Consider the following 27,616-nt stretch of genomic DNA (forward strand, 5'->3'; position numbering starts at 1 on the left):
ATGATCCCAGGGTCCTGGGATCGAGGTCATGGTCCCAGAGTCCTGGGATCGACCCCCGCATCGGGCTCCCTGCTGGGCGGGAGGCCTGCTTCTCCCTCTCCCACTGCCCCTGCTTGTGTTCCCTCTCTCGCTGTGTCTCTCTCTGTCTCTGTCAAATAAATAAAGAAAAATCTCAAAGAAAAAGCTTTTATTTATTTATTTGAGAGAGAGACAGAGACTGGGCGACAGAGATAGAGAGAAAGAGCACAAGTGGCGAGGAGAGGGAGAAGCAGGCTCCCCGCTGAACAGGGGGCCCGATGTGGGGCTCGACTCCAGGACCTGGGATCATGACCTGAGCCAAAGGCAGACACGTAGCTGACTGAGCCACCCAGGAGCCCCTGTGTGCTATTTCAAACACTTCTGCAAACTTGCCCATTGAGGACATAGGTCTCCCACCATCAGGGGCTTTAATGTGAAACTACTCAGAGTCACAAACTGTGTGTGAACTCGATGTGCTCAAAGCAGCGCCGTGGTACAGATTTTGACCCTCGAGAGCATGCAGCGCCCTCCTGTTACAACCACCCGACAAGTGCCGACAATACTGGAGCAGTGGATCCAAGGGAGCTAAAGCGCCATCAGGCCCGGGTCCCTGTGTTTCGTTTGAAAGTGACAGCACTTCTTGTAGCTGTAATAAGCGCTGTTGATGAAATACATTGTTGTGAGTGATGAGGCGCAAGAGCCAGAACACGGCAGGCTGCACATTTCCAGGTGGCCCCAGGAGAGATGCCCCACGGGGTGGTTGCTCCACGCACACCCTCTCCCCTCCATGGTCTCTCTTGAGCCAGGCCCTTCCTCTGGGTCTTCAGGTTCATCACGTGCCTTCACCCCTGCCCACGTGGACCCGGGAGGGCAGCCCCTGCACGGAAGGTCCCTCAGGCCACCGGCAGGGGGGAGGCCGGGGCTTCGTGGACCCAAGCTGCAAAGACTCCTACAGAAAGGGAAGGTCCGCTCAGTAAGCCCAGGCCTGGTGAGCCCAGCGTGGCTACCACGTCCCAGGGCTGCGTGGGGGTCAAAACCTGTGGTAAGAAATCCCGTCTGTTAATGTGAACCCCAACGGTACCCTTGAGCCCAGAAAGAGGACAGGCCCCAGAGCACCAGCTGGCTCTCTTGGGTGAGGATGGTTGATATTCCAAGAAGCAGTTGCTCTGGTCCCTTTCCTGTGACTTTGCAGCTCTGCCCGCTCGGAGGGGTTCCCTCCATGCCTATCCTGGAGCCCGTGAGTGGGAGGAACGTCACCAAGAGACATGTTTTGGGCCCTCTGCAAAGTGTCCTCTTTGCCCTCACCGTTTGTTAATGCCGGAGGGACTCTCCTCCTCTCTCCTCTGCACTGCCTGCTAGACGCTTCCCCTTTAGGGTGCTAATTCTATTTAGTATCTTCAGAAAAGGCAAAGGTTTTCTTAAACACAAGGGAGCTCCCATGGCCACACAGAGCACCTGACTCAGGAGCTTCCCAACCTGCTCATCTAAGGTGTCTCCCTCCCCTTTCCTCATTCTGCCTTTTTGATTTCCATTATTTAAAATTTTATTTTTATTTAAGACACATTGTTTTTAGTAGGCTTCATGCCCAGCATGGAGCGCAACACGGGGCTGGAACACAAACCCTGAGATCAAAACCTGAGCTGAGATCAACATTTGGATGCTTAACCAACTGAGCCACCCAAGAACTTCTATTTTTATTTTTTAAACTAAGCTTGAGATCACTACCTAGAGACAAGAGTCTCATACTCTATGGACTGAGCCAGCCACGCACCCCTTTTTTCTTTTTCTTTTTTTTACTTTTAAGATTTTACTTATTTATTTACTTGACAGAGAGAGACAAAGCGAGAGAGGGAACACATGGAGGGGGAGTGGGAGAGGGAGAAGCAGGCCTCACGGCGAACAGGGAGCCCGATACGGGGCTCAATCCCAGGACTCTGGGATCATGACCTGAGCCGAAGGCAGACACATAACAACTGAGCCACCCAGGCGCCCCACTTTCTTTTCATTTTTTAATGTCACGTCTTAGGTTCCTCAGCTCTCTTGAATCCTTTCATCTGTCCCCCTTCCACACTGCTACCTCCTCTACCCCTGTTTCCATCCCTGCCCGGCTCTTCTCCTGGTATCTCCCGATAATCACTGGAGCTTTGAGACAGTTCCCCACTGTGGGCTCTTGAGGGGCTCAGAGACCCCACAAGCAACCATCTGGGGTGAAACGGCCCGACTGAGAACAGGAATTGAAACTCACCCACTAACACTTTGTATTTGTCACACCCAGAACTTCCTCTTTGAAGGCAAGAAGGTTTCAAAGGCCCCAGACTCTTCACCCCAATTTTCTCTCTTAAAGAAATGTGTTCAAAAGTATAGTAGGTTGAAAACAATCACATTACATTTACTACCATTAGCCATACACCAGCGTATGGGACAGCAGGGGTATGCAAATTCTCATTGCCATACAACGCATCTCTAGCACCTGTTCATTTTGTGACTGAACATCTGTACCCACAGCTCTGCGTTTCCTCTTCCCTGCCCCCACGGGATCCCATCGTTCTTTCTGTTTCTATAAATTTGACTACTTTAGATACCACGTGTAAGGAGAATCATAGGGTATTTGTCTTTCTGTGACTTGCTCATTTCACTTGGCAGAAGGGCCAGAATATCCTTCTTTTCTAAGATGGAAGAACATTCCGTTGTTATGTAGATGCCTCCGGTTCTTTCTCCATTCCTGTGTGTGGGGACATGTGGGTGCTTGACTCTGGAGAAGAACACTGCATCGAACGGGGATGTGCAAGTGTCCTTCGTCACGTTGCTTCCAATTCTTGGAAGTGATGTAACATCGGGAGTGAGACGGCTCCATCACGTGGTAAGTCTATTTCTTCCTTTGGAGAACACTCTGCACCGTGTTCCACGGCCGATGGGCCATTTTACATTTTCACCGACATGGGGCCAGGGTTCCAATGCCTCCAGATCCTCCCCAACACAAGTTGTTTTACAGTTTTTGGGTCTTGGGTTCTTTTGGTTATTGTTGATAGTGGCCATCCTAACGGGTGTGACATGATATGTCTTTGTTCTTTGATTTGCTTTCTGTAATGATTACTGGTGCTGAGCCTGTTCTCAGAAGCTTGGTGGCCGTTGCATATCTTTGGAGAAATGTCTCTTTAAGATTTTTGCCCATTGTTTACTTGGGTAGTTTGTTTTCCTTGCTGTTGTGAATTGTAGAGTTTCTTTACACCTTCTTGATTTGAATCCCTTCCCAGACATAGGAACCGCAAGTCTTTTCCCCATTGTGTAGGTTCCCTTTTCCCCAAGTTGATTGTTTCTCCTGAGGGCCAACAGTCTGTAAGCTTGAACTGGCCCCGGTTTTCTCGTTGGTTTTGTTGCCTGTGTTTTTGGTGTCATGTCCCCGACATCATTGCCAAGTCCAATGTCATGAAGCTTTTCTCCGCTTTTCCTCTCTCAGCGTCACGGTCTTAGGTTCTCTGTTGAGACGCATTATCTATTTTCAGTTAATTTTTGTGTATAGTGGAAAGGAAGGGTCCGGATTCCTTCTTTGTATGTGGATATCCTGTCTTCCCAAGCCTTTTCATTGAAGAGACTGTCCCTTCTCATTCGAGTGGGATTGGCACCCTGGGGAAGAATATTTGGCCATGTGTGGAAGGCTCTGCAATTTAGGGGCTCTCTGTTCTGTTCATTTGGTCTACGTGTGTCTCTGTGTCTATGCCAGGACCTCACTCTTTTGTTTCCTGTAGCTCAGTAATACGTTTTGAAATCGGGAAGTACAAGCTGCCCACTTCTACTATTTCTAGATTGTTCTGGCTCCTTGGGGTCTGTTGAGATACCATATGAATTGAAGGATGAATTTTTTTCGCCTTCCTGCCCACAATGCCATTAGGATTTTAATGTGGATTGCGTGTGTATATCACTTTGGGGGTATGGACTTTTTAAACAAGATTTTATTTATATGTGAGTGAGAGAGAGTACGAGTGGGGCAAGACGCAGAGGGAGAGGGAGAAGTAGACTCCATGCTGAACAGGGAGCCCGACACAGGCAGGCTCCACATTTCCTGGTCACCCCAAGGACCTCCGAGTTCCCCACTCACACCCTTTCCCTTCCACGGGTCTCTCCTGACCCGGGGGCGGGGGCGTTCTCGTGAGCCTTAGGAGTCTCACCACTGCCCACACCGCAATGTGGGTCCCCTGGAACCTGAGTTTGGGGACCCTATTCCTTCCCCCAGCTCAGTCCTCATCCCAGCCGGCTCTACTCTGGCCAAATTTGGGATACATGCCCCACAACTGGTAAAGACGCCTTCGACCAGTTCATGGTTCGTACTTCTCTCACCTTGAACTTCTCCCGGGGAGAGGAGACATCTCTAAAACCCCTGGGATGCTGAGCCCCAGAATATAGGCTGAGAAACCACCCCACCCCCATCCACCACGCAGCAAATCTCAGCCAGGCTTCAGACCCCTCCCTCCCCTGCCCACCCTACGCCATGGCATGGAGCTCTCTTTCTCACCCACCCTGGTTTTTCCCTCGGATCCTGGCCACAGAGCCTGAGCCACACAGGAGAAAGAAGTCAGCCTAGGGCGGGGGAATAAGGCTGCAGACACTCTATTTGTTGGTAAGAAGTTTATTTGCTCCTTTGTGTCAAAAAAGAAAGAACTGAGGCTGCAAAGCGAAACAAAACTTCTTTTGAAATCTGGGAGACACAGATTCAAGAGGAACCGTAAATGTGCTCTGAGCGGGGGAGGAGATACAGTGGATGAAGGTAAACCCGCAGGCTTGTGGAAGTTCTTCTGAAAGAAAGATGATCGGTGGGGCGCCTGGGTAGATCAGTCGTTAAGCGTCTGCCTTCAGCTCAGGTCATGCTCCCAGGGTCCTGGGATCGAGCCCCGAATCGGGCTCCCTGCTCCGCGGGACGCCTGCTTTTCCCTCCCCTACTCCCCTGCTGGTGTTCCCTCTCTCGCTGTGTCTCTCTCTGTCAAATAAAGAAATCAATAAAATATTAGAAAAAAAACAAAGATGATGGGTGCGGCATAAAAAAGTGGCTTTACTATATACATAGACGATAGTTGCGAGGTGGAGCTCAGCAAAATAAGCTTCCAGCTGAGAACCATGGCAGAATGTAGCGGTTTGTGGTAGGCACAGGCTGGGTCCAGACGTGGACGTGCATAGGACCAATTTGTACAGTGGCCTCTGGGCTCCACGTTAGGAGTGCTTAACATTAGTGATTCAGTTGCGGTGTTTCCGTTCACAGTTGTGAGCCAGTCTTGTTTGCGAGTGTGGTACAAGGCGCCAGGCTCAGGGACAGAGCTGAGCACACACACAAGCCTCCCATGGCAGTAGATCAGCTAGTAAAGTAATTTGCTCTCCTCCTGGTGCTAAGTATCCCCCCAAGGAACCCCGATCGCTTAGGTGTTTAAGAGTAGCTAAAGCACAACCACCTCTGTGGGTTCAGCAAACCTCCTCCTGTGTCCAGAATAACATGGCATATTTAGGAAGACTTCTCGGACCATCAGGTTGTGTATGAGGGAAGCAAGATTGCTCAGGACATAAATAAGGGTCTTCTTCAACAGACGCCGGCACATCTTTTTTAAACAATCCGTGAACTTCCATTGGTTCTCCAGTAATGTCTGGAATAATTCAGGAACATAAAATCTGATCCTATCCAGGACAAAGGTAGCTACCAGTTCCACCACTAACTCCACGATCCAACGTTTGATACCGAACATAATCGAATTGTGAGAGGCCAAAAGCGAGTACACTTACTTGTCCGCTCCTGTCGCAGAAAAGACGATCAAGCCCCGAGGGCCGGCCTTTTATAGTCTCTGCCGTGAGGCGTCCTGCTGCGTCATCACGTTCTCCCACGCAGGGAGGGCTCCTGGCCAATCAGCTCGTCGGACGTGTCCCAGCAGCCCGCCCACGTTGCAGCGGGGTCGCAGAAGCGCAGTGTCACTGCTCACGACTCGAGGCTTGTGTCTCCTGCGGGCTCAGCGAGAGCCCCGAGTTTACCGTTTGGCTCTTGGTGCCGCGCGGATTCTGTACATGTCAGCTCTGTGTGGACAGGAACCTTGCAGTTGTCCCACCCGCCAGTGGGGCTCCCTTTCCTCTAGGACCCGGGGATTGTGTATGGGAGGAGAGTAGTCACCGGGACAATTTGATCCTGAGGCTGAATTTTAGGTAGAGGTTGTTTTTTTAATGCATCTGTCGAAAAAAAGCACATGGCTTCCCTCCTTAAACCATTAATGCTGTGAATTGCTTTGATTTTCTACTGTTAAACTAACTATATTCCTGGAATAAACCCTACATTTCATGCACATTATCTTTTTCATTCACTGCAGCATTGTGTCTCCTATTCCTGTAGGATGTTTGTAATGCTGACTTTGGCCTATTCTTTTCATTTCTGTATTTTTTCTGGTTTGGGGGTCAAGGTATTTCTAGCCCCACAGTAAGAGCTGGGGATGTGTTCTCTCTTTCTCTTTTCTGTAGGAGTAGGGGTAAGATTAAAATGGACTCTGAAGGTTTAAAAATCTCTCCTACCAATTGATCTAGGTTCCAAAATAGTAACTCAATTTGTTGGTTCATATGGCTACTCATTACTCTTTTGGTAGATTTGAGCCTATGTCTCTCAGTAATCAGAGAGCAAACTAATCAGGAAGGATATAGAATATTGGAGCAGTGCAAGAAGCTGGCCTCTCTCTCTATAAAATGTTGCAATACATTTTTTCAAGCACACATGGCAATTTTATGAATATTTGCCACATACTAGACCAAAGAGCAAATTTCAGTAAATATTCATAGATGGAATGCTCTGTGAACACTGTGCTATGAAGTGAAAATCACCATCTTCATGGAAACCATCTTTTAAAAAACTTGTGCTTGAACAAAGAACGATAATGGCAATTTCAAATTATGTATAATTAACTGTAAAACTACTTTCTGTAGGGGCGCCTGGGTGGCTCAGTTGGTTAAGCGACTCTTGATCCCAGCTGAGGTCTTGATCTCGTGAGTTCAGCCCCTCATTGGGCTCCACACTGGCCATGGAGCCTATTTTAAACCAAACCAAACCAAACCAAACCAAACCAAACCAAACCAAAACAAAACAAAACAAAACTTTCTGTAGAACACACAGGATGCAACTGAGGCCAGCTCGTGGGCAAATTTAAAATGCTAAGATGCTTAACATAGAAAAGAACGAAAGAATGGTTATTTATGAGCTAATTATCCACTTGTGGAAGTAAGAAAAGGAACAAACTCAAAGGAGAAAGAACATAAGAGATGAGCAAGAAACACAAAAGTCTAGAGGGGTGGCTCTTTCAAAATAAATTTCTGACCATGTGATTGGAAAAAATGAGACAAGGCACAAGAAGCAACGTTAGGAGTGGAAAAGGGAAAAAGGAGGATGGCCTTGAAGGAGATCATGAACATTCTGATTGCAAAATCTGAATAATTTGTTCAGTGATTACCTACAAAAATGGACCAGACTGAGTCAGAAAGAAAGAAATGCATGAGTAGCTATGTGTGGTTAAAAAAGAACTATAACGGTAGAGGAATATCTTGTATAATGCAGCTGGGGGTGGGGTGGGTTGGGGAGTGGGGCTGGCCAGGAACACACAGGGCTGTGGGGTGCTGATTCTCTTCTTCCTTAAGCTGAGTGAAGACACATAGTAAGGTGTTTGGTTTTTTTGTTTTTTTTTTTTTAATTTTTGCTCTCCATGCCACCACAGATGCCATAAGCAATTATTTTTAATATCTCCAGTATGCAATATGAAAACAAGAAAAAGTTTTAAAGTTTTTGCTGTCAATTTAAGAAGAAAAGGCTTCAGTATGGACTCATACAAATACAGAGCAAACCTTTATCATACGCCCAGGATAATCAACCGAGTCCTAGTAAATATGTACTTTACAACCAAAGCATATAACACATTTGAGAAAAATCCATAAGGAAATAGGAAAACAGGGCAATGAAGGAGAAAACTGGTGGCCAGTGCACACACATCTGAGGAGAGCCAGTGGAGTGAGGTCGGGGAGCAATCGCCCGATGTACAAATGGAACCCATGACTGCTAGAAACATCGTGTACTAGTTCAGAAGGAAACTTCTCAAGGTCCTTCTGACCATCAGGGATTCAAGGAGATGGCTGTTGAACTCCCATGGAAAGGGTGCCGGCAGAAGAAGAAAGACTTCCCAGAAATTAAAAAAACAAATAAACACACAAAAAATTGAGTGTAATTGCTGAATAACTGGAATGTCGCTGCTGAAAAATCTACCAAATGACCTGGAAGCTACAACTGAGGAAATCAACCATAAATCAGGGAGCAAAGATGGAATGTGTGAGAGAGAAGTGCTTGGGGAGTTGCGCACATTTGTTTAGTGCCTCTAATGGGTGCCAGGCACTACGTCAGTGACATATAGGAATTACTTTACTCTTCAGGCAGCTGTAGGAGGATGTGAATGTGTTCCTTTCCTAGTGTCCTCCCAGAGTCAAAGGATTTTTTTTTTTTTTAGAATTAGGGTTGAATTTTATCAAATAATTTTACCAAATCTATTGAGATAAGTATTTTTCTCCTTTAGTCTGTTGTCATGGAGAGTTACTTTCTGATACTGAAACACACTTGCATTCCTTTTTTTTCTTTTCAGAGAGAGAGAGAGAGTGAGTGCAAGTGGGGCAGGAAGGGGCAGAGGGAAAGAGAGAGAATCTGAAGGAGGCTTCACATCCAGATTGGAGCCCAAAGTGGGGCTCGATCTCACGACCCTGAGATCACGGTCTGAGCTGAAATCAAGCGTCGGATGCTTAACCAACTGAGATGCCCAGGTGCTCCCTCCCCCACTTATTTTTAAAAACACACTTGCAATCCTGATAGAAATCCTACTTGTTCATAACTTTTCTATTTGCTTTTTTGACATGATTAATTCTGCATTTGGTTTCCTAATGTTTCCTTTGATTTTGTATTTGTATTGGTAAGTGAAATTGGTCTGTAATGTTCTTGCCTGGTTTTCTAGTCTCATAAACTAGTTAGGAAGTGATCTCCTTTTACCACTTTTTATTCTCTGGAGGAGTTTGTTGAGAATTATCTTTAATTTGAAGATTTGTTAAAGTTCATCCATAAAGACAATGGGGGCCTGGTACTATTTTTTTGGTAGAGGGTAATTAGTGGCTCTCATTTTAATTTCTTTAATGGTTATTGCTCTGCTCATATTATCCATTTTTTTCTGAGGTCAGTTTTGGTGATTTACATTTATCTAGATAATTGTTCATTAATCCATAATTGAAAATATATTGGCCTAGCTTTTGTGGTAATCTCCGATAAAGTTTACAATCTCTCTTATATCTCCCTAGTAAGTCCTTAAAGATTTTTATCAATATATCAATTGATTCCTTTCTCTTTTTTTAAAGACTTATTTATATGAGAGAGAGACAGGGAGGGAGGGAGGGAGGGAGGGAGGGAGGGAGGGAGGGACAGAGGGAGAGAGAACCTCCAGCAGACTGCATGTTGAGCGGGGAGCCCAACACAGGGCTCGATCTCACAACCCTGAGATCACAACCTGAGCCAAAACAAAAAGTCGGGTGCTTTACCAACTGTATCATCCAGGTGCCCCTCAATTGATCCTTTCTCTGTTTCTCTCTCTCTGTCTCTGTGAACACCTTGGTTTAGTGGTGAATGGTGCAGGGTAGAGGGAAACTTACAGCAAAGATTCTCTCCTGGCCAGACTTTAGTCAGGTTCTCTGAGCCTTCTCCTTGACTAGGCCTGACCATATGCTTCAGGTCCAGTTTGAGAAGAAACCTACTAATTAGCTGAGCCAGAATCCCCCACCCTCGATATCTGACCAAATTCTTCACGTCCCAGCATCCCCTAGGTAGTATGTGATCTCTCCAGCCTGTCTTCAGTGAAAGCCCTTAGTGAGCTTAGCAAGAATTACTCTACCTCCTGGTAACTTTCAATCCACTGACTGCCCCACCCTGTCTCTTGGCTATAAATCCGCACTCTTCTTGTTGATTTGGAGTGGGGTCCAATCTGTCTCCCCCACTGCAAACGCACTGTAGTAGTCTGCCTCAATAAAGTGTGCCTGACCATCCTTAACGAGGGTCAGAATAATTTTTTCGGTAACATTGAAAATGAGTAATTATAATATGGTTGATGAGGATTAGAAGAAAGTGCATTAACAGGGGCTATGTGGTTATAAGGGAATCCCTGAGGGGCTTGTAAAGGTTCAAGAATTTGGAAAATATTAAGACAAGTGAGGAGATGGTATTTAGGATGAACCAAAAGACTGGGGAAATAACAGGTGGGGGAGACTGAAAGAAATTAGTCCATCTTTAGTGGCAGGGCTAGTAAGGACCCCACAGAACAAGTGTTCAGAGGGCTTAGCTGTCTAATAGGCATTTCAATATTTTATGTCCAAAAGGAAGCTCTTGAGTTATTTTTTCCCCCAGTGTTTTCCCCGAAAATACTAACTCCGTTTCCCAGATCACAAACTGGAACCACTATCCCTTTTGTGTTGAACAAGCCAGAAGCTTCAGAAAGAGCAGTGTGGGTTACATTCTGGATGTACTTTTCTTCCTTTTATTTTATTATATTTTATCTGATTTTATTTTATTTTATTTTTTAGTTTATTTTAGAGAGAGGGCTCACGCAAGCTAGTGAGGTGGGGTGTGAAGGGGCAGATGGAGAGGGAGAGAATCCAAAGCAGACTTCCCACTGTGCGTGGAACCTGATGTGGGGCTGGATCCCATGACCGTGAGATCATGACCTGAACCTAAATCAAGAGTCAGATACTTAACTGACTGAGCCACCAGGTGTCCCACTTGATGTACTTTTCAAGTGTGTGCGGGGACACGTGGGGCTTGATCGATGCCTTTCCAACATTCTGTGGTCTGTAAACTTTGTCCTGGCAGTTCTGAGTGCTGGACTATCAGAAACCCATCAGTGGGGATACTTTCAAAGATAGCAGGGGCTGTAAGAAACTACAGGAGTAATGATAATTTTGATCAAAAATGAGAGTTCTGGGTGAAGAAGTACAGTGGATGTTCCTCATAGTCACCCATGGTGGGGGAAACAGGACAATTCATACACCCTTACAGTGTTCAGATGAATTAGTTGAGAGGAAAATCCAAACCTTTAAACTTTGTTTCAGAAGCGACAAGTTGAGTGTCATCGTCGGAAAACAGGCAGCTGATGGTCCATTGCCAACGTGACCCTTTCGTCCAGATGATTCTTCCAGACTCTCTGGGTATGACCCAAGCCATATATCTGAAAGCACGTCGTACATGTGGACTCACAGAGTCAGGTAGGTGCCCCGGAAGTCTGTTGTGTTGGAAATGTGAGCCCAACAAGTTTTTCTGGTTTGCTGGTCACCAGGGACACCTGATGTCACCCCACACAGATGTCAGTGGTTCGCACTCTTGTTCCTGGTCCTGTGAGGACATGTGGTGTCTGAGGGGAGAAGGGGGGATGAGTCTTTCGACTGAAGGGGTGTTTGCTTCTGCCGGTACCCTGGTGATGGTGGATTTTGATTTGTATTTTCTTTTCTTCTCTTTCTTTCTTTCTTTTTTCTTTCTTTTTTCTTTCTTTCTTTCTTTCTTTCTTTCTTTCTTTCTTTCTTTCTTTCTTTCTTTCTTTCCTTTCTTTCTTTCCTTTCTTTCTTTTTTGTAGTCTCTTCAAGCTCCATGAGGAAAGGAAGAGAGGACAAAATGTGGTTTGGATCCCCTTCATTCTACTCGGCCCGTAAAGTACAGACATGGAGTCATTTCCCTTGAACACAGAACACAGGGAAGAAGAAAGGATGCGGGTGGTCAATAGGGACCCGGCCAGTGACGCTCTGAGTCTTCAGCTGCAGCATCCGGGCCATGCTGGCCACCGGCAGGCTGTGGGACCCAGAGATGCTGCTCGAGGAGGGACCTCGCTCCCGTCTGTGCTCTGTCAGCTGTCCCACCGCCACCCACATCCACCCCCACCGGGTCTGAGGACCTCCAGGCCCCGGTGGACACCGTGAGGATCGTGTCCTGCTGGATGGACGGCCCCACCTCTCCTCTCTGGCCTCTCGCACGAGCTGGGATCAAGCCGAACCCGTCCCAGCGCCCCCTCTCAGCGCCTTAACGGCACACATACTTCCAGCATTCACTTCCGGTCTCCACACAGGCTCAGCCTGCACACATCTCCTTCTCTTGAAGGTCTTTCCCGCCACGTGGGGGCCGCAGCAAGAATCATGAGAGTCACTCTTGAGTCTTTGGTACCCCTGCCCCACGGGGAATCTGTCACCCACACCTCTCCATGTCCCCCACCTGCCCCGCCATTTCTCCTATTTCTCTACCACTTTCTCCTCCACCGTGACCACGAGTCCAAACTGTCATTCCCTCCGTGGACCGGGCAGGGTCCAACCAGCCTTGCAGGGCGTGAGGTTCCTCCTGTTGCCGTAACAAATGACCACAACTGCGGTGGCTTCACACAACACAACGTGTTAATCCTAGAGTTTTGTAGGTCAGAAGCCTGACACAGAGCCACAGGGATCGCCCAAGGCCGTCTCCCCATTTAAAGGCCAGCCTGGTAACAACCTTAATTCCCCGTTGCCTTGTCCAGTCACGTATTCACAGGCGCTGGGGACATCCTTGGGGGTCACTTCTGCCTATGACAGCTTCCACCGTCTCCTCTCTCTGGGGTCTTCTCTGCGCGCAAGCAGAGCGATACCACTAGAATAACGCCATGTAAATAGATCATGTCGCTTCTAGAAAAGAGATCAAACAACGAATAAACAGTCTCTTCACACACGTCCGACTGCACTTCGAATGAGACACAGGGTCCCTCATGTGGCCTCCAAAGCCCTGCATGATGGGCCCCCAGGCTTCAGGCGCACTGGCCGCTCCAGGTTTGAGGGGAGGTGGGTGCGAGTAGAGAGGGTGGGTCTCCCTGTCCTTTCATTCCTGGGGGTAGATCCCCTTTCTTGTAATTTTGTGGTGGGGTCATGAACCTTCCGTGTGGCTCTTTTTTTTCTTTTTAAGGTTTATTTATTTATTTATTTGAGAGAGCGAGATTGAGAGAGAGAGAGAGCACATGAGAGGGGGGAGGATCAGAGGCAGAAGCAGGCTTTCCGCTGAGCCAGGAGCCCGATGCGGGACTCGATCCCGGGACTCCAGGATGACGACCTGAGCGGAAAGCAGTCGCTTAACCAATTGAGCCACCCAGGCGCCCCCCGTGTAGGTCTTTAGACACCGTGCCAGCCCTGCTGGGATCATCTGCCCAGCGTGTTCCAACAGCTTTATGGACTCGGTCCGTATGTGAGCTGTAGATCCAGCTGTGCCAAAAGAATAACAGTCTGTGACACACGCTTGTCTGAAGTCCCCAGTGTGGGAGGATGGAGAATTGTAGCTTCGACTAGGATCCTTTTCTGCTATATTCTGAGGGGAGCTCAGAGCCACAAGTCATCTTTTTGTCTCTAGGATTCTGGGTACCTCTACATAACTGATTCCATAATTACTTGAGAACTTTGGTTTCCTTATTTTAATCGTGATATAATCGACCCACAACGTTATATTAGTTTCTGGTACAACGTAACTCTTCGACGTTTGTATATATTGAGAAGTGACCACAGCAAGCCTAGTTAACATCTGTTCCCACACACGTTACAAAGTTTATTTTTCTTGTTATAAGAACTGTTAAGATCTACTCTCTTAGCAACTTTCAAATATGCAATACAGGGTTGTTAGCTCTAGTCCCCATGCTGTGTGTTCCATTCCCCAGGACTTATTTATATTATAACCGGACGTGCGTACCTGTTGAACACCTTCACCCTTTGTTAGGAGTCCCATCCCATTCTGCTTCTGGCAACCACCAGTCTCTTCTCTGTATCTGTGAACTTGGTTTTTTTAATTCTCTTCTTGTGATCCACATATAAGTGAGATCATATGGTATTTGTCTTTCTCTGACTTATTTCATTTAGCATATTGCTCTGAAGGTCTATCCATGGTGTCACAAGATTTCCTTCTTTAAATAAAAAAAAGACTGATTTTATTTATTTATTTATTTATTTATTTATTTATTTATTTATTTATTTATCTAGAGAGAGCGTGTGAGCAAGGGGAGGAACACAGGGAGAGACAGAAAGAGAATTTCAAGCCCATTCTGAGCCGAGCACAGAGCCCGACGCGGGGCTCCATTTCAAGACCCGAGATCACAACCTGAGCCTAAATCAAGAGTTGGGCGCCTAAACAACTGAGCCACCCAGGTGCCCCCAAATCTCCTTCTTTTTAAGAGCTGAATAAAATTCCAGGGCACCTGGGTGGCTCCGTCGGTTAAGCGGCTGCCTTGGGCTGGAGTCATGATCCCAGAGTCCTGGTATCGAGCCCCGCATCTGGCTCCCTGCTCATTGGGAAGTCTGTTTCTATCTCTGCCTGCCGCTCTCCCTGCTTGTACTCTCTCTCTCTCAAATCTTTTAAAAAAATAAAAAACATAGGTGAATAACATTCCATTTTACATACATACCACATTTTCTTTTTCCATTCATCCATGGAGGGACACTTAGTTTGCTTTGCTTTAGCTTTGTAGATTAGGATAAGGAGGACTGACTTGCAAATCTCCTGTAAACTACAATGTGGCAATGATCTGTCCTCCTGGTGGAATCTGTGGAATTATACAGATTATAGATTTTATATATATTTATATATATTTTATATTATATATAATACAATTATATATATTTTGGGAAACATTCTCAGATTCTCGGTGTTCTTGAGAATGACATAGGTTGCTTTTTGAGACTGGAGATTCCTTTGGATGCCTGGGTGGCTCAGTCGTTAAGCGTCTGCCTTCGGCTCAGGTCATGATCCCAGGGTCCTGGGATCGAGTCCCACATCAGGCTCCCTGCTCAGCGGGGAGCCTGCTTCTCCCTCTCCCTCTGCCTGCCACTCCCCCTGCTTTTGCTCTCTCTCTCTGACAAATAAATAAAATCTTTAAAAAAAAGGAAAGAAAATGGAGATCCCTGGTGTGTATGTTCCTTCGGCCAAGTCTCAGATAAACACACTCCTTTTAGTGGGAGGAGCTGCAAGGGGTGGGCAGAGGGTGTGGATGGGTCACTCTACCACTGGGTAGGCAGGAAGATTAAGAAAAGGGATTCAATACAACACAAATTGTCGCTTACTTGATATGGAGTCCTAACTGCGAATCCTTGAATGTAAAGTAAGTATTTATTGAATGAATCTCAAATTCCTTCAACCTCAGATTTTGCATGTGCGCAGGGGCTTATCACACACACACACACACACACACACACACACACACACCCCTATACCTCAGGGAACCTACAGGATCCTGGACAGCTCCAGACAGGCAGCAGCAGTGAGGGAGGGAGCACACGATGCCCGTGGGGCAGGTGTCCCTGAGGGGTGGGGGCCTGCAGGGAGAGGGGCAGGGACCGTGGAGCTGGGTGCTGACACCCTGGGAGGAACAGAGTACATCTCTGTAGCAGCTGTGCAGAGAGGCTCCCCTGGGCCGCGCTGCCAGTGTCTTGGCCCCAATACCACACCTGCACTAGGGTGTGGAATTTGCAGTCTGTGCCCCAGATGGGTGGGACTGAGGTTGACGGCGACATCCAAGGAAAACTCGTCATTCCAAACTCAAAAGCCTGTGCCTAGAAAATAAGAAAATACCCGTGTATTCCCCTATGGATTTCCCAGGGCAACACTATCCCAGTTGAAATGAGCAGGCAGTTCCGTCATTTTCCTGGTTCCTCTCCCATGGGTGGACTTGCGGGCTCGCAGAGTAGCTAACAATTGTTCCTGCATCCTCTCCTTTGTGCGGCAGCGGCCCCCTCCCGGCAGATGATTGATACTCAGGACAGAGAGCCTGGTCCCGCGGCCTCCAGACTGGTGGGGACAGAGGGGCAATGACTGCTCTGAGGCCCCGGGAGGTCGGGACAGCTGGGCACAGCGAGCTGCCCAGGTGTGAAGGGGACAAAGAGCTAGCTGATGTAGGATTGGCTTGGTGAGCAGGAATGAGGCACCTCAGCAAGCAGCGCTGGGCGGGGAGGTGGGGTGAGCAAATGTTTGCAGGGAAAAGGCTGAAGTCTCCAGAGGAAAACCTCTCAGTTAGTGAATCAGTGGCCGCTGCTGTGTCCCACGTGTGCGCCCATCACCTAACCACTCCTCCCTCCAGAAATGACGGTCTCTCCTCAGCCCCCCTGCCCGAACTCTCCTGTGCTCCCTCACTGTCCAAGTCTGAGGGGACTTCGGGGTCTCATTCCTGCACTGCAGTCAAGGGGTGGGGAGTTCGGGTTCCCCATGGACAGCCCAGCAGTGGTGTCCTGCAGAGCCAGGCCAGGCAAGACCTCAACTCTCCTAACGTCTTGGGGCCTAATCTGGAGTTGGGGGTAAAGCCTGAACACCACCTGCTCCCTCAGGCCCGGAGAGATCCTGTGCCATGTCAGTGAATGACACCCCTCTCCCAATTCTTCCAGGTAAGAAGGTTCTTGAAATACCCAGGAGGCCTAGTCTGGAATGTTCCACAGAAGCCCCACCAAGGCCCACATGCACAGATCCTAAGTGACAGGGCCTTTAGGGACACAGGCTCACAGTCATTTTCCCCAGGGCCCACTCATGGGTCTGGGGCATCTGGCCCTGAGTGTCCAGCCTACATTGCCCACTGTCCCTGGCACCATCCCCTCTCCAATGCCTTGGACCTGGGGTTGGTTCCAGGTCCCCAGTCCATTCTGCTATGTCCTCCATTGTGAGGTTCTTCTCTGGGGACCCTGATTTCTTCCCCCCAGAGCTTCCTTCTGAGCAAATCTTAAGAGTATTTGAGGGTTGGGGGTTGTGGCAATGAAAACACTTGCATTGGTCTCAGGAGATGGGAAAGGGGGACAAGAAGGGTTCAGGGAGGAGCGTGAGTGCCCTCTAGTGGATTGTTCCTGCTGGTGGAGGAGCAAAGAGGGCCCTGAAGGGGAGACAGTAGGGCTCAGCCTGGACAAAGGGCACAGTCAGGTTCCAAAGGAGGCATATTTAAGGGAGATTAATGTATGGCTACCTTGGCTCACCAGCTGGAAGATTGGTTTTGCAAAAAGTGTAACCATACATCAGAAGGATACCCACTGGGTTATACTGCCAAGTCGGCTGAGGGAAAACTGTAGACATTAGGATACAAAAACATACATGAGCACAAATCTATCTGCAATGTCATTGGACAGTGTTCTCTGATGTTCTCACCATTTGAGAGGCATCTTAGCAATGATTGCAAAGTCATATAATCATTTGGAAGAAATAACAAGAAGAACATTAGGGGCACCTGGGTGCCTCCTGTGGGTGAGGGGCGGACTCTTGATTTTGACTCAGGTCATGATCTCAGGGGTGAGATTGAGCCCCCAGTGGGCTCCACGATGGGCATGGAGTTTGCTTAAGATTCTCTCTCTCCCTCCGCCTCTTCCCACTTCCCCTCACGTCCCAGGCTCACTCCCTCTCAAAAAAAAAGTACATTATATCACAGGAGTGTCTAGCTTCAGAATCATATACCTTGGCAGCATTCCTTATGTATGAATCTACACCCCACAGAATGGAGTTTAGTCGTGGACTGGCCAGTGTTGGTCTGGTTCCCAGCACCTGTGGGCTGACAGCACCCTGCCCTCCAATCCTGGGCCCGTCTCTGAACCACAGGAGCCTCTGATGCTCCGTCACTTAAGGGAGTGGCCTTTTCAGTGCCCTCACCAAGCACCCAGCCACCTCTGGATTCAGCGGGGTCGAGGCACGGGTTATCCCTGCGAGTGCGCGGGTCGCTGATTGGCAGGTGTGGGGCCCCCGGGGGCTCCCTTGTGGCTCAACCCGGGCCATCACCAGAGCCTCGATCCCCTGGACACAGGCCACGTCCACCGACATAGATTGAGAAGTTCAGGAAACCGAATCTCTTCCAGAAAGCACCGACCCACACTCAGCTCTTACGGGCAGCAGGCTGGAGCTCCAGGGCCCAGCCCGCACCGGTTCTGCCCAGACCCCGTGACCACCCGCCAAGATGCGGCAGGATGGGACACGCGAGTCCCAGCACGTGGGGGTCACCTCGGTGTGGAGGCGCTTCTCCAGGAGGCGGCCCCGATCCTATAACCGAGCCCTTCTGTCCCACACGAAGAAGGTTACATGAGGATGGACGCACCCGAGAGGGCCCGGATCCCTGTGCCAGGGAGACTGTGCTGAGGCAATGGGAAGACAGAAGACAAGCTGTGTCAAGGTACCAGCCAGGAGAGCAGCACGCGGAACCGGGGTGCAGGCCATCTGCAACAAAGCCCCTGATGAGAAATGGGGCGGTGCTCTCCTTGTGCCCAGTGGGGACTCTGAACAGACACTGCTCCAGTGACAATGTCTCGGAGGATGAGACGGCAGCCAGGTCAGATATCCAGGCGTCCCTGTCTGCACCCAGCAAGAGAAGCTCAATAAACACATGTGGAATCCATAAGGACCACCACACCATAGAAGCATGTCACCCATGTGTAACACCGGCGGTCAAAGTCCGTTCCCTGCAGACCCAGGCCGCTGGCATCAGCATGGGAGGGGGCCAGCACGTGCCTAAGGCTGTCCCAGAGACGGGTCCTTCCCCCTTCTAGATTCAGGAGGGAGGACAGAGGCCTCCTGACAGTGAGCATCAGATACCCATTCATTCCCAGAATGACATCCCCCACTCCATCTCTACCTTGTGAGCCACTTCTCCTTTCCCTGGGGATCCTGGGTGGGCAGCCTGTGTCCTTCCTCTTCTCTCAGAGATCTGACCTGGCACAAAGTAGATCTTGACCCCAGGTGGAGTTACCATCAGGAGGTCAGAGCCCCACTCTGACCTTAAAGGAAGTCAGGAGGTAACTCCTCATCCCTAGGGTCTCTGGTCTGTGGGGACCTGGCTATGGTCCCCTGAAGACATCTTACCACCCCAGGAATCCTGGGGAATGAGGGGAACTTCCCATGCACGATGGGACAGGAGAACCCAGGATGTGAATTTGCTTCCATCTCAGAGGGGCTGAGGGTCCCATGGAGGCCAGACTCCCTGGTTGAGTCTCCAGGTGGAGCTGCTCCAGCTCCTGGGCCTGATGGGGAGGCCTAGAGCAAAGAGACGGACAGCTGTAACTTGAATGCAACAGGCCTCAGTGCTGTGATGGGGGAGCAGGGCATTCTGACGTGCCCTCTCCCAAAAGCCAAAAGAGACCCTTCCTTGGCCCTTCCTTTGGAAGTCTGGGAACAGAGAGCACCACCAGAGGCAACACATCCCCCTGGGTAGACCGTTCTGATGTTGGATCAGGAATCTTCTGGGCAACAACTGTCCTCTCCTGGGCCTTACCCTGCACTGGGATGGAGTCAAGAAGCCTGGGACCCACAGAGACCAGGATCAGGGCTGACCAGCCCATCAGCCTGAAGGTCAGCCCATCTCTGCCCAGGGCTTAGGGCCCCTCTCTTCCTTTGGAGCCTGGTCGGCATCCCTGGTGCAGCCCCTGACATCACCTCCAGGGGGCGACATTGGGACGCACAGACAACACAGGAAATCCACACCTGAAGTCCGCTTTGGCTAAGGAGGTGGATAAGGAGCCTGACTTCTATCCCCTGTTCCAACAGACACTTATGGGTTCCTACCATGTGCCTGTTCTGTCCTGTGTGCTCCTTCGTGAGGCCTCGAAGGACTCTGCTCTGTCAAGAGTCCCTGTGCAGCTCCCCACTCCCTACCTGGCACCACCCATGGGCAAAGGCAAGTGACCACAGGAAAGCCCCCAGGCAGAGGACAGAGGCTGCCCGGGATGGTCAGCAGCCTGAATGATATTCTATTGTGCTTATCCATTAATTCGTTGATGGCATTTGGGTTGTTTCCACATTTTGGCTCTCTTCTACGAAGATGGGTGTACAAATATCTCTTTCAGTTCCTTCTTTCGTTTCTTTAGGGTATATACTCAGAAGTGAAATTACCAGACCATATGGCATTTTTATGTACAATATTTGGAAAATCACAATACCGTTTTCCATAGTGTTTTCCACAGTACCGTTTTCCATTTTACCGTCCTGTCAAAAATGCACAAGGTTCCAAATTCTCCGCATCCTCTCCAGCAGTTGTTGTTTTCTGGGCTTCTTTGATACTAGCCATTCTAATTGGTGTGAGGGAGTATATCACTGTAGTTTTGATTTGCATCTCCCTGATGATTGGTGATGTTGAGCTACTTTTTATGTGGTTATTGGCCATTTGTATGTCTTCTTCGGCGAAATGTCTATTCAAGAGCTTTTTGCCCATTTTAAAATCAGGTTTAAATTTGGTTTTGTTGTTGCTTAGTTGTAGGAGTTCTTTGTATATTCTGGTCATTAACCCCTTGTCTGATACATGATTTGCAAGTTATTTTCTCTCATTCTGTTACTGGTGGGAGGTTAGCGCTGTGGTGGTCTCGGTTCTTGGATTCCCCACGAAAGGTTTCCGTGAGGACCCATGCTCGAAAAAGACGGCCAGAAGGAAGGAAGTAGGCACAAAGCAGTTTCTCAAGGACAGGACCCTCGCAAGATGGGAGAGTGGACAGGCCCAGAAACGGCAAGTGCCCCAGGCTTAGGGGTGTCTCTTTATGTTTGTATAGGTTATGGATCACAGCTGGGGTTGTTTCCTGTCATCTCAGAGACTCCCCCTACCGGTTGGGAGGAGGAGTTGTCGGCCCTACAAGGTTCTTGCAGGAGCTGTCCTGGCTGTCTTCCCCCAGGGTGGAGGGCGGGGGTGGGGGTGGGGGAGGGTGTCCAGAGGGCAGTGTAAATATATGATAAAGAAGCTACAGGTTATTGTAGGACACAGGCTAGACAGGAGAGCGCATGCCCTGCACCTGTTGTTCTTGGCCCCGGAAGGTGGGGAAACCATGAAACCACTCTGTACACCATCCTTTCTCCAGCTCATATCTAGCTCACTGCCTGCCTGCTCTATCAAAGTCCACAGGTTGATCCTGCTTCTCCCCCTCCCACTCCCCCTGCTTGTGTTCCTTCTCTCACTGTGTCTCTCTCTGTCAAATAAATAAAGAAAAATCTTAAAAAAAAAAAAAATTCCATAGGTTGCCTTCCACTCTGTTAATTGTGTCCTTTGATAAATGGGCTTTTTTTTTTTTATGTTGATGCAAGTCTGGTTTATCTATTTTTTTTTCTTTTTCTTTTTTTTTTTGCCTGTGTTCTTAGTGTTCTATTCAAGACATCACTGCCAAATCCAATGTCATGAAGCCTTGCCCCTATACCTTCTTTTAAGAGTCTTATAGTTTTAGGTCTTACCTTTAGGATTTGGTCCATTTTGAGTTAATTTCTGTAGGTGGTATAAGGCAGTGGTCCACCTTCATTTTTTTGCATCTGGATATCCAGTTTTCCAACACCATTTGTCGAAAAGATGGTCCTTTTTCCATTAAAAGGTCGTGGCACCCTTGTCTAAAATAATTTCATCAAATAATTGGGGCTTTTCATCTGGGCTCTCTATTGTATTCCATGGTATCTATATGTCTTTATGCCAGCACCATACTCTTTTGATTCCTTTAGCTCTGTAGTAAGTTTTGAAAGTGGGAAGCACGAGACCTCCAATTTTGTTCTTTTTTAAAGATTGTCTTAACTATTTGGGATTCCATACGAATTTTAGGATGGATTTTCCTATTTATGCAAAAAAGTCACTGGCATTTTTCATAGGGATTATATCAAATATGTACATAGTTTGGGGTAACGTTGACATCTTAATATTAAGCCTTGCAATCCATGAACATGGATGTCTTTCTCCTTATTTGGGTCTTCTTTAATTTCCTTCCGAACACCTGGTAGCTTTCAGTGTATACATCTTTCACCTCCCAGGTTAAGTTTATTTCTAAGCATTTTATTCTTTTTGATGCTATTATAAATGGAATAAGCTCCATCCCTTCTCTCCACAACTTTGTCATGTCAGTGTCCCCAGAGAAGCCTGGGGACAAGACCTGGGTCCAAGAAATACACAGGATCAAAGAAAGGGGAGAGGGAGGTTGGAGGGAAAGGGGCTACATGGGGTCCATCTGGGCCCTGCAGGTTCTCCCTCCCAAAGGCATGTCCTGGGGACACTGGCCAAGCGGAGGCCCCTGCATTGCTCAGGCCACTCACTATGTCCTTCTCCATCCCTGATATGGCTGGACCCCCTTAGGATGTAAATTTGGAGGAGCCAAGTCCTTTGGACATGTGTCTGAGAGACACATAAGAAAACATTTCTTATCTCCAGGACAGGGAAAGGGGGGCTGGGGCTCTGGCTCCCCCATGTTTTACGGGAGGCGCTGACCCTGGGTTGCCAGGGTACTGCCACATTTCCATCTGCCAAGGGTCCCATCCTAGTTGCCCTGGAGACCCTGGGGGCTCAGGCCCTGCAGGGGCAGTGCACCCTGGAGAGAAGCTGGGCCCAGGGGAGTTATTCCTCTGTGCATGAGAGACTGCCACACGGCTCTGCCTGGATGTTTTAAATATTTGGTACTTGGTTAAAAATAATACTTCTAGCAAAACTTATGGGATACAGCTAAAGTGGTGCTCCCAAGGGAATTCATTGCCATAAATGCTGATACTGGAAAAGGCTGATTACAAATGAGTTCATCATCCAGCTAAAGGAGTTGGGATAAAACAAAGGGAAGGAAGAAAGTGACCATAAACTTCAGAGAAAAAAATAATAAGCTAGAAGACAGATACAGAATCAAGAAGATCCACACACCCCAAAATTCCTTTTTTTGAAAAGGTTTCTCAATTTTTAACACCTCTGGAAAAGTTCATCAGCAAAACAATAGAGGAAGCACAAATAAGCTACATTAGTCACAGGAAATAGTGGCCATCGCTAAAGCTGCAGCAGAGATTGAAGAGTCTAAAAAATCTTCATGGCTGGGGCGCCTGGGTGGCTCAGTCAGAAGAGCATGTGACTCTTGGTCTTGGGGACATGAGTTCGAGCCCCATAAAGATTGGGGCGCCTGGGTGGCTCAGTCGTTAAGTGTCTGCCTTCGGCTCAGGTCATGATCCCCGGGTCCTGGGATCGAGCCCCGCATCAGGCTCCCTGCTCCACGGGAAGCCTGCTTCTCCCTCTCCTACTCCCTCTGCTTGTGTTCCCTCTCTCACTGTGTCTCTCTCTGTCAAATAAATAAATAAAATCTGGGCGCCTGGGTGGCTCAGTCGTTGAGCGTCTGCCTTCGGCTCAGGTCATGATCCCAGGGTCCTGGGATCGAGTCCCACATCGGGCTCCCTGCTCTGCGGGAAGCCTGCTTCTCCCTCTCCCACTCCCCCTGCTTGTGTTCCTGCTCTCGCTATGTCTCTCTCTGTCAAAAAAATAAACAAAATCTTTTAAAAAAAAAAATAAATAAAATCTTTAAAAAATAATAATAAAAAAATAATAATAAAAAATCTTCATGGCCATAACTCACAATTTAGACAAAACTGACAATGTTCCTAGTAAAATTAGAAATAACATAAGCTGGGCGCCTGGGTGGCTCAGATGGTTGGGCATCTGCCTTTGGCTCAGGTCATGATCCCAGGGTCCTGGGATCGAGTCCCGCATTGGGCTTCCCGCTCCTTGGGAGCCTACTTCTCCCTCTGTTTCTCTCTGTCTCTCATGAATAAATAAATAAAATCTTTAAAAAAAAAAAAAAGAAATAACATAAACTAACTCATGAAGATATAGGAAATCTGACCTGTGCTATAACTATTAAAGGAAATTTAGTTAATAGTTAAAGTGTTTTTACACACACACATACACACACGTGCACACACACAGAAAATACAGACGGCTTTAGAATGAATATGAAGGGGGGCGTCTGGGCGGCTCAGTTGGTTAAGCATCTGTCTTCGGCTCAGGTCATGATCCCGGGGTCCTGGGATCGAGCCCCGCCTCGGGCTCCCTGCATGGTGGGGAGCCTGCTTCTCCCTTTGCCTGCCGCTCCCCCTGCTTGGGCTCTCTCTCTCTCTGACAAATAAATAAATAAAATCTTTAAAAACAATGAAATAAAATGAATATGAATATCTCTATGGAGGAAAAATAGGAACCCTAACTCACACCATGCAATCTTTTAGAAATCTATTTAAATTTATTAAATTAGAATTTCTGGTCTTCAGAAGACACCCAATTCTCTCTCCCTCTCTCTTTCATACATATGCAAGTTACATATGTGTGTGTGTGTGTGTGTGTATCTACAGGATGAAGCCATGTCCAAAGTGCATTACAGAATCTTCCAAAAGCAATAAGAAAAAGACTGACAATCCAATTGTTTAAGATGGCTAATAACTCTAAGAGACACTGAACAGTAGAACATGTGAAAATAGCCAACAAGCATATGAAAAGCTGCATTTGCTTTACTGTTTATTTGGGAAGCACACAGTAGAACCCTTATGAACTATCATGTCAGCCACACGAGAATAGCTGAAATTAAAAGACTGACAATACCAAGAGTTGGAACATCAGAAAGTGTAAACACTGCGGGTGGGGTTAAAGATTGGTTCAACTATCTGGCAGGAGAATCTAAAATTTCTATATATTTTAGAAGATGTTCCAGCAAATACAATGGTATCTACGCCCGAGGAAATGAGTTAGATACATTAGAACTGCAACAGACATGCATAAGAATATTCATATCAGTATTATTCAGAAGAGCCAAAGAGTAGAGGAATCCAAATGTCCAACGGTACAATGGGCAAAGACTGTGATGTATTCAAACAATATTAAGCAACATGAAAAAGGAGTGAATTGAGGCTACACAACAACGTGGATAAATCCCACAGCACAGACTTGAAGGAGAGCAGCCAAATGCAGAAGGGAACAAATTGATTCTACCAATCTCTGGCGGTAGAGGTCAGACCGGAGGTGATGGTGAGGGTCCTAAGGGCGAGGAGGGGCATGAGAGCATTTCCTGGTGTGGGGAACGTTCTCTACTTTGAGCTGGGCAATGGTTTCATAGGCACACACCTATGCAGAAATTTATTGCAATGTTCATGTTACTTAACAAAAAAAGTATAAAATCTCTTCAGGTCACACAAAAAAGCAACATCCACAAAACAATCAAAGACCAGCTCATTCCAAACTTCAACAATTCTTCCAGAGAACAGGACAAATACGGAACACTCACAAACTCATTTTATGTGGCAGTATAACCTTCACGTCAAAACGAGACCAGGAAAGAATGAGGAAGTAAAGGTGTAGCCTTTCTCATGACCAGGGATGAAAAATCCCCAAATGAAATGCTACCGAAATGGATCAGGAATTACCAAGCTGAATTTCTTGCCCAAATTGCAAGGTCGATTTAGCATTCAAAATCAACCATTGCCTTCTACCACATTAAGACATTAACCAGAAAATCATTACTAACGGCGAGAAGAGAAGCAAAATGTCCTTTGATGAGGTTCCACACCCACTCAGATTGGGGCAATAGGGAAACCAATGGCAAACTATTCCAGGAGGGGAGCTCTTGGCCTGCTGAAGGCCACTACGACCTGCAGCAAGCACCAAGTTACTGGAGGATCCTTAAAAACATCAATTTCATCAGGAGTGGGGCAAGGCTGTCTGGGTTCATCACCTGAACTCCAAACCCCTGGGCCTCAGCCCTGTTCCAGATGCTCTCCCTGGGCCACACCCAGGGGCAGAGCCACAGGCAGGGCTGGTGAGCAGAAGCCCTGCTGGGGTCAGAGCATCCTGAAAACACCTGGGCCTGAGGGAGGACGGCTCCCTCGAACCAGAGAACCAGACTCACGGCTCTGACCTCAGACTGCAGATGGCCGTGATGTGTAGCAGGTTTCCTAAATGCACCAGAGGAAAGGGGGTCACCGGTAGACACTCTTCCTGTAGCTGATGTGGAGATAGTGAGGACAACGTGCTGGGCCTCCTATGGCGTCGCCCCAAACCGGCCCAGATCTCTCCTCCCACAGTCCATTAGCCTCAGCAAGCATACAGCTAAGCTTGAGATGAATGAAGGAATGGGGGTGGGGGTGGGGGGACATGCTCCTCTTCCAGTGGGAAGAACTGCAAGGTCGCAGACAAAGGGTATGGGTGTATAATTCCACGACAGGGAGGGCAGGGACAGTTAAGAAAGGTGATCCAGTCCTTCAGAGTCATGGACTTACAGTCACTTCCCGCAGTGCCAACAGGGAGAGTGGGGGCATCTTGTTCTGCACGTCCTGCCTAAGCTGCCCACTATGTGTGGAACCATCCCCTCCCCATGACTTGGGCCCTGGGGCTGCTTCTGGCTCACCAGTCCATCTCCCCACAGTCCTCCAATGTGAGAGTCCTCGCCTCCCATCCTCATCCCTCATCCCCCATTCCATGACATTCTCTTGCCCTCAGCTAAAGAGGATGGCTTTTCCATAGGCCTTTGACCCAGGCAACCCCAGACATCCAAAACTTCCCCTAACTCTGTCATATGAGCCCAGGGAGCAGCTGGGAATGAGGACTCCAAGGACACGCACATCCTCCGTCCCCTACCTCCTTGCATTGGCTTCTCAGTCACCTGGCCTGAGTTCCCTTCAAATCAAAAGCCTCAGCACGAAGTACCTCACACTCTCGGCCAGGCACAGGACATTCCCATGCAACACACACACCCCAAGAGAGGAGACCCTCCAGACTGACCATGTCAGGCCTGACCAGAGGGTGCACATCCAGGGGTATTTCCTCACCTGGCTCACTCCCCTCGGGCACTCCAGGAGAATCTGAGACTCTTTGTGGAATAGTCTCTCCCTCCCCTGGGGTTCCATGCACTGGGACACCTCTCTGAGGAAAGTATCTTCAAATCCTCCCCCACTCAGCTTACCAGTTCACTGCTAAGTTTTGCATCTGTATTTGTTTATTTTGACACACCCATGAGTTCTCTGCATCAGAGAATAGCCCTGAGACTCAGAGACAGAGGAAGGGATCCAAAGGCTAAGGGAGACTGGAACGTGGCGTGGACTTAGCACTTAAGACCTGCTCATCCAGGGGCGCCTGGGTGGCTCAGTTGGTTAAGCGACTGCCTTCGGCTCAGGTCATGATCCTGGAGTCCCGGGATAGAGTCCCACATCGGGCTCCCTGCTCCGCAGGGAGTCTGCTTCTCCCTCTCCCGCTCCCCCTTCTTGTGCTCTTTCTCTCTCTCACTCTCTCTCTCAAATAAATAAAAAAAATCTTAAAAAAAAAAAAAAGACCTGCTTATCCACCCTGGCTGGGAGAGTTCAGAGGACACACCTTAGTCTTTCATGACTGTGAGGTATGAGTTCACAGCACACCTGAACAGCTCTGTGATTGCTCTTCTCTGTAGGTCAGAAATTACAATGGAAGCTGCTGCCACTGAACTGGGAAACCTAAATGCAATGTCACCATAATGGACAGCAGACCCAAAGCAGCAATCAGAATGGTCAGATTCACGGGGAACAATGACAATGACGTTGGCTAGGTGATCATGATGTTCCTAGAAATGAGATAGATGGGAAGCTACTAAATTCTTACTTGGTCTGTTTAAGGAGAGTTCTAGGTCAAGTGAACAAAAGTCTATCTTGAATCATAGCAACTGAGTTTTATGGCCCTCAGTCAATTCCCAGACTTGAGCCAGTTTAAAGAGCCAGAACTCCTTGAATAAAGGAGGGGCCAGGTCCCCTTGAGGAAGGGCCCCAGTATGCTGCTAAAAATGTATACTGTTAACCTTTCTCCCAGTC

At 48.1% G+C, this 27,616-nt stretch overlaps 2 long non-coding RNA genes across 7 annotated transcripts in view; one reads left to right on the forward strand and one right to left on the reverse strand.

Annotated features, from left to right (window-relative positions):
* The window catches only part of LOC135362860 (uncharacterized), a 66,292-nt gene extending 39,291 nt beyond the window's left edge, over positions 1–27,001 (reverse strand). For 3 of the 6 annotated variants that reach the window (XR_010408240.1, XR_010408237.1, XR_010408241.1), the window contains exon 1: positions 11,131–11,253. This is a non-coding gene — a long non-coding RNA (uncharacterized LOC135362860). Of the gene's footprint in view, positions 1–11,130 lie in introns of all 6 variants that reach the window. The other 3 variants (XR_010408239.1, XR_010408238.1, XR_010408236.1) reach the window with 3 other exon arrangements.
* Positions 1,894–11,800, forward strand: LOC135362861 (uncharacterized). The gene is made up of 3 exons (XR_010408242.1): positions 1,894–2,878; positions 11,149–11,301; positions 11,667–11,800. It is a non-coding gene; the product is annotated as an uncharacterized LOC135362861 (long non-coding RNA).
* Positions 27,002–27,616: the final 615 nt, after the last annotated feature.

This window comes from Mirounga angustirostris, unplaced genomic scaffold (genome assembly GCF_029215605.1).
Source record: "Mirounga angustirostris isolate CCGP_5_RB_7025 unplaced genomic scaffold, mMirAng1.0.hap1 SCAF_16, whole genome shotgun sequence".
Taxonomy (NCBI): domain Eukaryota; kingdom Metazoa; phylum Chordata; class Mammalia; order Carnivora; family Phocidae; genus Mirounga; species Mirounga angustirostris.